The sequence below is a fragment of the Diprion similis genome, chromosome 4, assembly GCF_021155765.1.
Source record: "Diprion similis isolate iyDipSimi1 chromosome 4, iyDipSimi1.1, whole genome shotgun sequence".
NCBI lineage: Eukaryota > Metazoa > Arthropoda > Insecta > Hymenoptera > Diprionidae > Diprion > Diprion similis.
The window spans coordinates 22,129,121-22,144,651 of NC_060108.1; the positions used below are offsets into that span (position 1 = coordinate 22,129,121).

At 42.7% G+C, this 15,531-nt stretch overlaps 1 long non-coding RNA gene across 1 annotated transcript; it reads right to left on the minus strand.

Annotated features, from left to right (window-relative positions):
- Positions 1-4,685: 4,685 nt before the first annotated feature.
- Positions 4,686-5,944, minus strand: LOC124405469. Its single transcript, XR_006929112.1, has 3 exons — positions 5,890-5,944; positions 5,407-5,539; positions 4,686-4,866 (listed from the first exon to the last, which is right to left on the minus strand). It is a non-coding gene; the product is annotated as an uncharacterized LOC124405469 (long non-coding RNA).
- Between the last annotated feature and the right edge of the window lie 9,587 nt (positions 5,945-15,531).

The window sequence follows — 15,531 nt, forward strand, 5'->3', positions numbered from 1 at the left end:
GGCGACTCTTCGATTTCTCTGGATTTATTTCGATGCGTTAGAAGCAGGAAAAGGGCCGGGCTTATATTGCGTACTAGGGTACGAAAAATGGACCCCCTATCGGACAGGTATTGCCTATTTGTCCTCATATTAGAACCTCCCTGCAGTTTTAAGCGGTAGCTACGGGCAGCGCTACTTTCTAACTCGAAATGCTGAATTTCGTTGGTAAAAGCTGCCGAGTCGAGGGCGATTGGAGTTGTCTAGGCGATGACGTACCTCACTCCTCCCACATTTTTCTACCGTTTCGTTATTACTGTCCGTTGCAATTTCATCAACTTTTTCAAGTGCCCGCAGTTTTGGCGCCGTCCAGCTGATTCTCTTCTCGTTCCAACACGTCGCATCAAATTTAAATTCGGAATCGCAACCGTCACGGGTGGTTCTAATATTACCACTCTTAATGTACACTCATTTTTCTCTTTATCGGGATCCAACGTTCCTGAATTACTAGATCAGCAGCTCAAGGTGCGCCTAACGACCAACGGATGACGCGAAAGTGCATTGGAAGCAAAAAGAGAACTCAGGACGCATCAACTTTGGCTGAAGTTTTCTAATTTCGAAAACAAAAACGACAAAAAAGAAACAAAAAAAAATGTAAAAACCGGTGAATGAGATCAAACCCCTTCAAATCGACTGCTGTGAAACAACCCCCTTCGCAAAAACGGATTCAACGACGTCTAATCGTGCATTCGCGAAGATCAGGTGCCGAGTGCCAAGCCACTCCACAGGCATATATATATCTAAGAGGTTGCAGATCTGACTCATAACGTATGGATCGAATGTGCAGCGAGCGAGAGGGATATTGAAGAGTGAATTGTAGATACTCGCGTCTTCGTTCGGTGGACAGTCGACGCTTGTTATTCACCCATGGGATTTCGGGAAATAAAAATTCATTCGCTGTCAAATCGACGGAAGTATAAGCCGATGACACGTGATTTACATGGTGGGTACATACATGGCGTCGATTCTGTCGTGCAGCGGCTACTCGTCGGCTGTTTTCATCCGCAGGTCCTGCATACGAGGACCGAGGTGTATACTCGTATGTACCTACGTCGCGTCGGCACCGGGACGCCGCGCCGGACACCCACGTGATCACCCTGCAGTAGCGTATAAAATTGCGTTTTCACACCGCCCTATTAATCCCACGTCAGGGAAATCTAGCCCGCCTATCCAGCCCCTATGTTATTAACCTGTACCTACCAACCACTTCTGCATATAAATAGTTTTACACGTTACCCACACACCTGACTCGACGTTGGCGTCGTTGTCGTCGTCCGCCGCTGCTGCTGCATCTATAGATCAGATTTTTGCCCGAACGTGCAGGAAATTGACGTTGCAGTGATGTATAGGTGGAAGGTATATACATGTATACCTGTTCTACAGAGTGATAATTAAGGTTTCAGAATCCTCGTTAAAACGAACGAGGAAAATATCGCTGGACTTCCGCGTGATTCCTTATTTTTATTCACGTTTTTTATTCTTCTATTCTTAACGTCTCCTTTATTTAAATTCATTCATATTTCTTTTTTTCTTTTTCTTTTTTCCAAATCAATTCGATTTCCTGGTTTTTAATACGTGAAGCGATATTGTAATTCCACTGGGCTTCTCTATAATGCTTACACCAATCCGACTGCAAGCTATACATATATTATTGCCATTGGACAAGGTATCCCCGATGTTATTACAGTGGTTCTCATGATATCACGGATCCGTTATACGTCCATTCCAGTAAACAGCTTATGGGAATTTCTCACCGTTGGGAATACACTCTGCACGATGACGGGAAATTCAAATTGCACGAAAATTAGCTTGTAAAAGTAAAGTCACACCGAACCACACACAAAGACTGTATTTGAAGGCTGGACAGAATTTTTCAGGATATGATATACGATAGTGAGAACAACATGCAAGATTTCGGTTACAAGAAGAACAGAAGACGAAGCCAAGACTAAATTTGAGAAAAAAATAAAAAATTCAATAAAGCAGGAATATCATTAATAACACTGAGACAGACGTCCTTGTGGAAAGAGAATTGAAAAAAAAAGAATCATCTCACTCGAGAAGCAAGGAGAGAAAAAGAGCGAGCGAGAAAGAGAGAGAGAGAATTGAGTAGTCACTGTAAAAAGAACAGTAGAAACGGGAAAGTAAAAAAGAACGTTAGCGATTGGACACGCCTTGACTTTATTCCTGGATCGTCTGTAGCTCCATTTCCTGACTTGGGTGCCGTTTAATCGAATTACAGGCAATCCTTTCTAGTGGACGAGAAAAAGAAGGAAAGACCGGGCCGAGGCGGAGCGGGCTAATTACGCGCAAACGAGATAGAAACGGATTAAAAATATATCAGGGGCGAAGGGACGCTTGACGGATGGCCGCCGGACACGGACTTCGACCTGGGAAAACCTCCGGCCCAACCAGCCGCCTTCGCCTCGTAAGTTTTGGGCTCTGGTCCACCAAGGCCTGCAGGTCCGCCAAGGCGTGCTGGGAATTCAATCGCTAGTCTCACTGGCAATCTCTTGAAATCTCCGGTAGGTTTTTGCTCCCAGGTTGGATGCCAACCCCGCGGGTTCGCCGTAAGCGATCCTTTGAATGCCCCTGATTTTTTCCGATTTGGTATGATTCCGCGGAACTTTAGGTCCACGAAACTATCAGGAAACACTGCTTACATTCATAAAACAGCGAAAATTTTTTGTGTCCGAATTCACATTCAAAAATCCCGTTCATTGATACACTGAACTTGAATTTTCAAAAAAAAATTTGTAAACTCCCTTTAACTCGCAAAAGAATGGCACGATTACGACGCTCCTCCGTCATTAAATTTATCGCACATGTTAAGTCTAACGACGGAAGCGGGCGGTAGATGAGCAACAATTATAGTAGAACAACAACAAAACTCGTTGATCGTCTGTGGAGAGTATGGAATGGAAATGGGAAGGCGAGAAAGCGGCGACGCCGCGGGCGAGGAGTAGCAAAGTGGGTGGCATCAATCAACCCTTAAGCTATTAACGCCCTTCACTCACCCCGACCTTCGTTGGCCGCCTCCCTCTTCCTCTTGGAGGGAGAAGTAGGCATACCTAGCCCGAAATCGGGGAGCAAGACCGAGTCAGGGAAGCTTGTTTAGCCCTTGTCGAAGAGAGGGTGGTGCACAGAGTTCATAACGCGATTAGGCCGATTGACGGCTTGATTGGAGAAGAGTGGCTGGCTGAGAAGGCCTGCAAGTTCATTGTTAGTCGACGTGACCGCACCTTGAAGTGACGTTGCAACGAAAAGGGAAACTTGCACCAACGCTTTTAGGTCTCGTTTCCAACTGCGCCCTTTTTGATCCTGCGATCCTGCACGCACTTTTACAATCCTACACCAACACGCTCGCCGGCCAAACGGCGAATGTTGATCGCAGGACGAGACGAGGAGTGTGAGGAAGGACGGAAGGTTGAAGGAATGGTTCAACAACTCCGGCAGGTCTGCTCGTGATAAGCGGGTGATTAATTAGAAAGTTAGCAGTTGATATGGCGGCGGGGCACATCGGCAATATCGCGGGCATGGTTCCCCTTCTTTATCCGGTACGTTATGCTCGAAGGTCGACTTCGTCAAGCCGGCTTTCCGCATTTCTGGAAGCTCTCGACTCTCGACGTCTGGCCTGCCTGACCGGTGCAAGCCATGGCAACCGACTTACAGCTGCTGGCCGCTGGCCGCTGGCTTTTGGACAACGCCGTGATTTATACCCCAAGTGTTTTGCTCCAAGCTATACCCGGCAACTAATAAAACGCGGAAAGAACAATCTTGCACTGACGGCTTGAACGAGGAGCAAAAACTTACGTCGAGGAAAATCGGGGTTGTGAAAGGGACGCTAGACAGACGTGGCAATTAAGGAGAGAATCTTTTCTAAAACACGATCTTTTCACCTATACTACGTAATGCACACACATACTTGTACTCAGGATCCAGAAAAAGTAATCATCTGTGTAGCTTATATCCACACCCTGTAATTAAAGTGTCTTGGATGAATTTTAAGGAGTCGAGAATTTTTACAGACTCGTAAGATGACGGCCCTGGGTTTAGATCTATTTTTAAAGCAACTGGGCCAATCAGCCTCGATTGTAAATATGCAATATTGGAAAATGTCTTCATGACGCCAGAGCCTGGTCGTCGGCGCTATTTCATCACCACATAACCTAAGATTTTAATTTTAGTGAAGACAAATCATAATTCTTGAGCTTTCGAATTACTCGTGTCACGTAAATTAATTAAACATAATCAATAATATATCTGTCCCACTATCCACATACGCGAAAAAATACTGTCAACGATCAGCCGTCAACCTGGTTGCATTAGTTGGATTTTTTTCCACCAGATCACGAATTGCAAAGGGACAATCCCAATAGCAAAAGTCTGTGACAAATCCTGTCCCGAATGAGAAAAAAAATGGCCAGAAAACGAAAATCTGAAAATTGCATCACCTAACCTCGGTTTTCACCCGTGCAGTCAAAAATGCGATAAATAAATTGTTACACGTAGGTACGTTCGACGTACCTGCATAGCCACAGCACTCTGCAGCTACAATTGGCAAATTTTTTGTGCTGTTAAATTGTGTCACGTTTGTTATAAAATATTTTTTTCGGTTTATGTTGTTGAGTAAGAGGAGAGATGGATGTTTCAATATTTAACTTTATTACGGTTGCGAGCTGTCGTATTTTATGCAGTTTGTGCTGTAAAATTTTCGTTTAAAAAGTATAATCAGTTTCCGGTGAGAGCGTTGCACCCGTTGGTCTTTCGTTGGAAATCAAAGGCAGCGGTGAGACGAGACGGGCGGTAAATACTAGCCACTGGATGTCGCTGAAATTACAAGTTTATAAAAATATTGAACATATTTTTGAACCCACGGAATAATTCATTACTGTGAAAAAGAAACGGACGGTTTTTAAGGTGAAACTTTCAATCGGAGGAGCAATTTGTGCGATATGAACCGATAAAGCGTTTTTGATTCCGTATTATTTGCAACCATTTAGAAACCTGCTGAAAGTTATAATATATGATAGTTTGTATGCGCGATGTCTCGGAACTTGTTAGTCACAGTTAAGCGTTATCGCGTTACTAGATACATATCTTGCCGCAATTGATTTAACCATTTCAGTATAGTTTTCAAATCAGATTACGCGACGAACGTTCCTGAAAATTGAATTCGTTCGTGTGCTTCGGGTGATCCATGTCGTCGCAATTGACTGCGTACACGTTGGACGATAAAATCACAACTCAAATACCTATGAAAAATTCCCAATCTTATTTAAGGAGCTGAAGTTCATTTCGAAGATAAAAATTGAAAATGGAATTATGCGCCTTAAAAATGCAAAGCATTACGTCAGTATTCATACCCACCATTGGTAGGTGGAGGCGGAGGTGGAGGGCGGCCTCCTGCGTGACCCGGAGGACCTCCTGGAGGCTGATGACGCGACGAACCGCCAAAAATCTCACGGCCTTCAAGTCCGGCATTACCGACTCGGAGACCAAGCTGTGAAGCGAGTCACGATGTAAGTAATTTAACTCGGAAATTCGATAATTCGATTAGAAGTGAGGATCGAGCTTAATTAAAGCTCGTTAAAAAATCGGCTGGTTTAATAATCGTCTGCTACTGCAGCGAAATTATACTCCCAAGGAAGAAAAATAACATTTTACTACGATTTGGTAGTCTAGAATAACTTGTAGGTATTTGAAAATTTCTATACATCATACTTTGAAAGATTTGACTGTGATTTGAGAAAAGTATAGACACAATTACCATTGACGATTCAACAATATACAAATTTATAAACGAATGAATGTTGAACTATTTAATACACGTTTATAGTCAAAACTATTTACCGTAGCTTGAAGTAGTAATAATACCACGAACAGACAGATCGAGAAGAGCTTCATATTTACTGTGTAGAAAATCGTGAATCAAAGCGGCATTTTATACATCGGCTCGTTGTCGCGTCCGGATATTCGTTATTGAAATGAACGTCCGGTCTGGGCAATTACAGGCAGAATTTTTTGCGACAAATGACAGTGAAAAAACATGGACGCGTCATGAAACAGCATTAAAAAAAAAAAAAAAAAAAAAAAAAAAAAAACGAGAAAGAATCGTGTAAGTCAGAATCATTAGACCCATAATACGGATGTTGAATGCGTAACAAGTGTTACATAAATTTATATACGACGGTGAAAAAATTAATGTTATTATATGGAGTATAATGATATTTCAACGATATGTTATGTGAAAAAAATCACCCAATTACAGCTTCGTCGAGTAAATTGAAACACTTTAATCGTGGTTGAATAAACTCTGAACATGTTTCCCTGAAATTGTAAAAAGTAAGAATCTTCCTTCGTCTCGGCAGCAGTGGCCGTTACCAATTTGTCGAGCAATTGTCGAGCAAGTCTGCAGGTAACTTTTCTACCATAGAGTAAATTCCACGACAAGGTTCATCCCCCTCTTGGTCATGCATCCAGCGCCTTTCGCCACACCCCGAACTTCCACAACTCAGTCAGAAATTCTCGTTCACCCCTACGCACGCCCGGCGTGCACGCACTACGTCGACTTTCCATTGCATTTAAATAATAAAGCATTAGTTTCTCTCCTCGTGGGATTCCGACGCCGACGCCGACGCTGTCAAGCGAGCGACTTGATCGACTCGACAATACGAATTATGCAAAGTCTATGAATTTGGCAATAATTAGCGAGATATTAAGGCTTCTTTATCCTCATACAACCGAGAGTTATGATAGCTTGGAGATAAGGGCGTAACTCAGCCAACTTCCGGTAAGTAAATCGCTGACGATTTGTGCACGTCTTCAATGTCGTATCCGACAAATAATTCACGAGCGTTGTATAACCGCAGAGAAATTATACCCACCTCACTGTTACAAAGATCCATCGTGAAGTTAGGCACCCTTGCGATGCACACACACGCACACACACTCGAGGGACTCACGCACTTTGCCTGGGAGCTACTCTCTGCGTAGCTGGAGAAACACGATTTATAGGGAAATCTAATTGGCAAGAAAGGGGACCGCCGGGAAACGTCATCATCGCCAACCGGTTGCGTGACGAGGTCACTTTCAAAAGAATCATATGAATCGTAACCGGAGGGAAAATCAAAGCGAGGACGCATGCACAAAAAACAAAGTGCTAACGATATATAGATGAAGCTCTGATCTGCGTGACGAATTTAAAGAAAACGACCAGTTTTAATTTGTTTTTTTGTTTTTTAATTCGCTTTATAAGTAACAAGATTTGTAAACATATTGCAGGTACAACCGTAACACCGTCTTTAGAAATTCTGACACAATTAATGCGAGTATTAAATTAACGAAGGATATTGCTCCTTGAAACCATCTCGAGAAAAGATTTATCCTATCACCTCGAGAACGTTGCTGAAACCACTATATAAATCTACTTACCTACAAATAACCGCTGTATAAGGAATAATTGAGAGTTACGACGCTGCTCACCTTGTATACTCTTATACGTGTGTACAACTTATTTAAAAGCTTCGTAAATCAGAAGTATGCACTCTCGGAGCGGAAATTTATCAGAATAGTTTGCGATGAGCTTGCAAGATGCGCGATAGCTAGCAGCGACTAATGTAATTAGACCGTACAGAGTTGGCTTTTAGAGTGGATATATAAGATGAAACTAGCGTCTATAATTGAAGAATTTACTTGAGAAAAAAAGTGAAAATAAAAATAAAAGAAAAAATAAATAAACAAATAAATAAAAGCAAAGAAATACATTCGCTAAACTCGCTTCGCTATACCATAACGAAAACCGCAGCGTTTATACGTCGTCTTGGGTATCAACTTCTGCAAGAGCGAGCAGATGGGAATAATCTTATAGGTACACCACCGGGGTGAGTTGCAGGTAAATTTTATTCGTCGCCACTCGTCCCCCTACTTTCACTTTACGGGAAACAATTTCGGTGACGTACGGTCATGAATAGCGATGGGAGACTCGCACTGCGTAGGGGCTCGAGTATCGCGGCACGCAGCATCCGTTTGCAAATGTTTCCCCAGGTTATATCTGCAGGACCACATAGGTAGGTATAAGATAAAGGGACGCCATGACAGGCGGTGTCGCACACTCTCTCGCTTAGGGGTGAGCATCGAGGATTCCTGTGTAAAGTCGACCTTACTTCAAGGAAAGGGCGAGTCGTGGGGTGTCGGGGAGAATTAAACTCGATAACGACTTCGCGCCTCGCTTCTCGCTGTCTCGTCGTTGCCCCCTGGTTAGAGCCGGTGGTCCAGGTTCATAATTCATTGGCGAGAGGGAAGGAGGGGCGGGGGGGGGGGGGGGGAAGAAATAGAGAAGAGCGTAGGTGGAAGGGATGAATGGAGGAAATATATTGTATAATGGATGTAAAGTAGCGGTGAAGCGGCTCGAGTAATAATAAGAAAGGAAAGAAAAAACTTGTCGAGGGTAACTAGAGCGGCGAAAATGAGCTTGTTGCGAATAAAAAGGACGGAGACTACTTTTCATCAGCTCGGTGAATGGACCGATGCGATACAATTTTGATATTTAAATACACCTTTCTCCAGCAGCCTCGCGTTATTACCTCTACCTCTTTCCATGCGATGGTTAAAAATTCATTCAATTTCGCCAGCCATTACCCGCAGCTATTTTGCAATCCTCTCGAGTACTTTGAGTCCCTTTATTGTGCATATATAGCTCGTGGAAAATGGGGTGTAAATCTTGCATCTTTAGTAAATGCGTTTAATAATACGTGTAATCGGGGATATTTGCCAGACCGGCAGGCAGTCGCTGCCTGCCGACAACCAGACCCAAACTCTCCTCCCCGTCATCCTGGTTTTCCAATCCCCCAACCCAACGAAACGTATATACGTAAACTTTATAAACAGAGGGGAGTATTAGCTCAAGGAGAATAGAGAGAGAGAGAGAGAGAGAGAGAGAGAGGAGAGAAAAGGTAGAAGCGAGATCGAGGATTGGGGGAGAAGGTAAGACGGGGTGTGGAAAAATAAGCAAGGGTTGCGCGAGAAAAGATTTGTTAAGAATTTACTCAACAATTCAAGGGCGTTCCTCCGTACTATTGTATTTGCTTGTACTATACGAGAAAGGGGAAGAAACCCTTTCTTCCTCGAAAGCATCGTGGATTGGGGGTTGATGGGAAATAACCGTGAAGCGGCTGGATGGGGAAGGAGGAGTGAAACGCTAGAAATTTATTCCCACCGAGCAGCTAGAGCTTACAGTTAAATTGATCACGTCACGCGCTCTCGGCCATCGAGTTTTTGCATTCTCTGGGGTGAAAAAAGATTTTACTATCCGTGTATGTTTACTAGGGTGGTCCTCAACAGTCATTTTTGAATTTCGACCGACCCACCCCCCAAATTGGCTCCAAGTAGTGAAAAAATAAGGGAATTATTTTTTAAGATTCTTACCTCAACTCTAACCCGGGCCTCAAGAGGGTGGATTTCCCCATTCAACCCTTTCAAGGGCACCTCAAATCTACCGAACGAGTTCAGATTAATGGCTGAATACGAATCTGAACTTGAAATTTCAAAATTCGAAAGGGCAGATGAAATATGGTGAATCAAAACCCCAAAAGTCACTTGATGTTGCCATATTGGACCAATCGTTTCGAATTACACGATTTCGAGTTCAGATTCGTAATGAACGACTTCGAAAACCTTCGAGTACCGAGTTCTATCGAAATCAAATGACTTTTTGGATTTCCGTGCACCATATTAAACCTGCCATTTTGAATTTTCGAATTTTAAGTTCAGATTCGTAATCAGCGACCCAAGAAACTTCTTGCCAAATTATCTGGTTGAAATTCAAAAATAACCTTTAAAGGACCACCTTAATGTTTATTCATTCGCGAGTACATAAGCGAGGCGCAAACTGAATATAGAACGTGTATAAACGATCATCTGTTCAAGAGTACAAAAGTTGGACGGTTAGAATCTCGGCGTTGCTCGTAAAATTCATACGGGGTGTGAAGAAGTGACAAAATGGTCGAGTGTACCAGTCAACGGCGATGTCTACAACGGGAGTTGAGATCCTCTTCACGCGCCATTAACCCTTATCATAATTATCCGCCTCGACTCGGCCTTCCATCTTCTACGCTCGTCTTATTCGCTTCTTTTTGCTCCCTCCTTTCACCCGGGATGCACAAGCGTTACTGTTCTCGTGCCAAAGCTGCAGGTATGATATATACATATACTTGTTGAGCTCAAGCTTTGCAACATCCCTCTCGTTCCATCGTCTACAATCGAATGTCTGAGTGCAAACCTTCCGGATGAATCGAAAAAGGTGATCGTCAACCAAGGATGAGATACAGTTTATCCAAGGATATTTCTCCTGCAGTTTAACTTTCCCTGTTTCTTCTACGTCTCGCGTGTTGACAATAGAATCCAGCAACCATGAAGAGAATGTGATCCCGCGATATTTTGGCCGATCATTGAGGGTCGAAAATGCGCTTTGACGACTTTTATTCGTTCATTCGCTTTCACCCGTACGACGATGGAGCAGCAAATAACTTTGAGTGTGCATCGGAGTAAAAGTATTTCATGTATTTAATACCATTTACCCACCACACTGCAGGAATGTGTATATGTATAACGAATATATCGACAGTGGCAAGTTTACGATCTCTGGGAATCAAAATTGACACGATAGTGCCAGACACATCCGCAGCAACATAAAACAAATAAAACACACCTACGTACGACGATTACACCATAGATCGAGGCTGGAAGGCAATTTCATTCATAGCAAAGTTCGAAAAAACTAAAAGCTTAGCTCATCGTCGGATGACCGAGGCCCTTCATGGATGAAAGCTTCAGAGAGACTGAGCTTTAATCACCATCGAGTACTAGAGCGACGTATCGACGCCATTGGCTAGCTCTATCATCCAGCAAGCCTGCTCTCCCCTGCCTCTTGGCTCTGCTTTTGTTGTCGCGTATACGTTTGCCGGTTAATGAACAGCGAAGTTTGGGGGCGTGGGTGCGCGGCAATCTTTGATCAAACGTTGATTCACCATGCTTTGTTTCAACGCGCAACTGTTCATCCGTTCATCTCTTCTCCCGTTCAAGCTTTCCGAGTAAAACCTCACCCCGCACCCTCCGGCACTACAATGCTGAGCCTATTAGGCACCTGGCTTATCCTTGTTGCTTGTAAATACCTGTCACAACAGTTACCGGGGGTGAGTCTTGCCCAAGGTGCGTGTCCTGACTTCAACCCGAGCTAAATAACTGACTCTCTAAAGTCAGCTCTCCTCTTCATCAAGTACCTCGCATAACTCGTCAACTGACATGTCATTGAAAAAATGGTGAATTCCACCAACTTACGTGTCAACTTCCGCCATAAGTGTACAAAGGTTGGTATGAATTTTTTGTAAAGCAGTGCGACTTTTAATACCTCCTGACTCCTACTCCGAGCTTTTGTATCGAGTGTAGAAATGTCGGTTACAACGTCTTTCACATACATACACAGTTACCGACACTTTTTCCATCGCAGCGCGATTTTTCGTTTCATACCGTATACAGCGGAACAGTTGAAAAAGCATCAGGCTATCGGGACATCATCGAGACTCGATTAGATATAACTTATTCTCGAGTATTTTTCCGGGGAAAATGGAAGTTAGGAAAAGAAGTATTCGTGACTTGTCGATATTCAGTTGGCATGCGTGAACGACAAGCTAAAAGGCTTAGGTACGTACGTCCCTCCGTTTCGATCGTCAATTTTTACGAGGATAGATAGGGCACCGAAATGGATGAGGTACACGCCTGCAGTGGTAGCAGCAGCATCGCCTCCTCGCCGAAGGCTCGCTCAGAGTTTACCATCACGAGGGCGGTTATCGAGAAGACAGTTACTGGCCCCCCGAGAAACCTATATGCAAGGTACATCCGAACTTACGTATCATTTCTTAGCCTCAACTTACTGCCTCGGAACCAGGGTTCACCTACACTTTTCCTCTCCGTTCTATATATTATCCTACGGTTGTCTTGTTGCATATATTTTGTTTTCTTTAATCTCAAATCTATTTTCAAAAAAAAACTGTTCGGAAGAAAGAAAACCGAATACACCTGCGAACAGTTCGAACAATTAGCCTGCAAAAGACCCGGAACGAAGGTTTTTCCTATACTATACCTAGTGGCAACGAGCTGATGAAATAAGCACTCATGCTAACGAGGGTAAAGTTTCCTTTTCACCAATTAAATATAGAGTCACCCGAGGATTGAGCTGGATCAAAAATGAAACAGGATGTAGAATAAAGTCTGAGGGTTTATGAGGGTTAATCCATTTGATATAAAACTTGCGTAATTCGCGAATAGATATGCGGATGTGTGTAGGTGGGGGTTAGCTGAAAGTCCTGAGTAATGGAAGAATCGTTCGTCTCTAGCTATACGAGGTGAATGGGTACTTGAACGTCTTCCGAGATAAATTCAAAGACTACAGTAGCGCGCGTTCATGAAGATCTCGTCAAACAGTCTGAGTCCAATAAAGGTATAGGTATACCCCATCTATATAGATCGACTAATCCGCAGCGTTTGCAAGAAATCTCCTTATAGTCTACGAGTAAGGCATATACACACAGGTATACAATAACTACCACATATACATACTGAAATTTAATTCCCATGAAATCCCCAGAGAATTTTGCAATTACGGAATTGCCCTGCAGCCATCACGTGTAGTGCGTATAATGATAACGTATAAAGACCTATAATGTGTAACGTTGCTACGTAGGAATACGTTATAATAAATTAAGGCAAATTCAACTAGTCGAACAATTTCATTAATACCGAGAAGTTTCCGCTGCACAGGTGGGTAGATTAGCTCCCGCAAGTATATGTATATTGTATATATGTATATACTATACAGTGAAGATGCAGACGAGACGACGCGGTACAGGCTGTCCGCCTTGTTGCAGGTGTGTATAGATATATCTTATGCATTTTGCTAAAGGTATAATAATTCGCGAATGTAGTGCAGGGCTGAGCCTGCAGCTTGGAACCTGATACCAACGTGTTGTGTACCATCATAAACCATCGTAAACCGCGGCTGCGCAGGTCGGGAGGCGATAACTGTCAGTTGAATTACTAGTAATTATTGTGAGGCATCTAAAGTTCCAACGTGTGTGTTATACAGCTGTAAGTAAAGACAAGGAATTCAGAAGGATCAAATTTTAAGCCGATTCTACACCGTTGGTTCACCTTTACTCCGAGCGACCCGCAGGGTCCCCTGTTACAGCAGCCCTCCTTGCTCCCTGATTGGCATCGAATTTCAATTTGAATGTGAATTTGTCGGCGTCGAGAAGGCTCTCGAGTTTTTGCTTCTCCCTCCCTTCCGCGACCCTTATTTTTTTTTTTTTTTTTTTTTTTTTTTTTTAAAGCAAACGGTGACGTAGTCATTGACTGTCGTTTTATTGAGGGTCTCGATTCGCACCGAGGTGTAAGGTACGGCATACCTATAACGGTAGAACGAAGGTAAAGTGTAAAATGTAACACGACTCGCCGACAAAAGGAGAGAATTTTATCCGAATGATGAAATTAAAATGGAGATAATGTCGAGAGTAATATCCAACAATGAGACCCGGCTCTAATTACGTTATCCACTTTTCCTTTCCTGGAGTTCAATTCGATAAATGAGATGGAGCAAATGGACGCGCTTTGGAGCTGGATCAGATCCGAATGGCTACGGTAGGCTACTCGGCTAATGAAAACATTGGTTAGAACGAGAGTCGGCGAATATTCATTAAGCAGCGCGTGGTATCTTTGCTCAAAATTTTTCTCGGACATGATATTGATTATGACTTAATATCCGATCCTTCAATTCCTTCGCCACGACGATCGGATTCCTGTAGGTACCGCAGTTTCCACAACAAAAGTAAATAAGCTACTTTCATCCACCTTATGATGTTCGAACTACAGTCACATTCGTTGAGTTTAGAGAAGAATTTTTTAAATCAATAGAATACAATTTTAGGTCCGGAGGGCTCGGCGGACGAGAGATTCGTACGTTTGAAGTAAAAATATAATCATAATAATGAAAATTGAAACGTAAGTCGTTTCGGGAACGTTGCGAAAAAAATTTAAGGTCACGTTGTCCAACGCAGCGAGAATCAGAACTAAGGAAAGAAATGGAAAAAACGAATCCAGAATGGTCTTGCTTCATCAAACGAAAATAAGTTCAAGACAGTATCAAAGGAAGTATATTTGGCCCAAAGGGACGAACTCCCCCTCCCTCCCGCCCATTCCGCGAAACTGAACAATCCCGAAACGCTGTGAGGGAGAAAGTGAATTAACCAAAGCAAGATTAACCCGGTATAATTTCATGAGCATACACACGCTCTTCTGTATCCCCCGCAAACGATGGGACAAAAATTTTGAGGATTTTGGCATTACGTAATTTGAAACACGATTAAAAGCTCAGCTTGAAAAGCGAAAAATTACATAAAACTTTTTTATTCGCTTCTCATGTATATTTTTATACCGTATAGGTGTATACAACTGCGACTGAGGATCAAGGTTGCACTTTGAACCGTAACCTTTTTAAAAATTTATTCCTACCCGTAGAGAGAGAAAAAGCGTGCTAATTTACGGCAAGTCACTGACAAATCGAGGCGAAGCGAGGCGAGGCGGTTTGTTACTTTATTCTTGTAAAGCATTCCGTCTGTTTGTCCCCCGCGTCTGCATGAAGTTCGAAGAAAAACTAAAAGGCGCAGGAATTACAGTTGGTGAGAAGAGATAACCTGTGTATGAGAAGTTTTCAGGCTTGCATCTCGAATTAGATCACCGGTAGGCTTAAAATTATCCGTCATTTATATATGAAAAATTTATAATTCGTTCGATGAATTTTGCCTCCACTTGACTCAGAATTTTTCCTCCTACTTCGTCTGATTCTTTCGAGTATTTTATATAGATAGTGAAAAAAATGATCGAATTTGTGAAAAAGAACAGAAGTTATTTATCGAAAGACTTTTCACGTTATATATGTATGTATAATATGTTTCGGATCAGACACTTTTCCGCTGTAACGTCAGATCGTAAAAAATAAAAAAAAAGTTTCTGCAGAAGAAACGGTCTTCGTAAATAATGTAAGATCGTTCGATCATGCTTTATCAGTACGATGACAGGAACCGAAGACTCCGTAAGATATGTTCGATATGCTTAGTAGTGCTTAGCTTGTCTCCTGGCGTATCGCGTCTTAGAAAATTGAGCTCAGCTGCCTTAAAGTTTTCAGAAACATACTCGCGATAATCGAGGGTTGCAACAACGTCAGAAAAATAATTCCAACGATATTCTGTTGAAAGATAACAAAGGACTTTTGCATCGTTGCTGCCGAGATCCGTCGCATGAACAAGTAGAGCGTTCGCCTAAGCGGAGAGAATATTCGGTTTCATAATTCGACGTCAAAAGTTTCTACATCGGACGACGAACGAAGCGGAAAACTAAATCTGGCAAATTCTGATGGGTATTCGATACTAACGAATCAATTTGTTT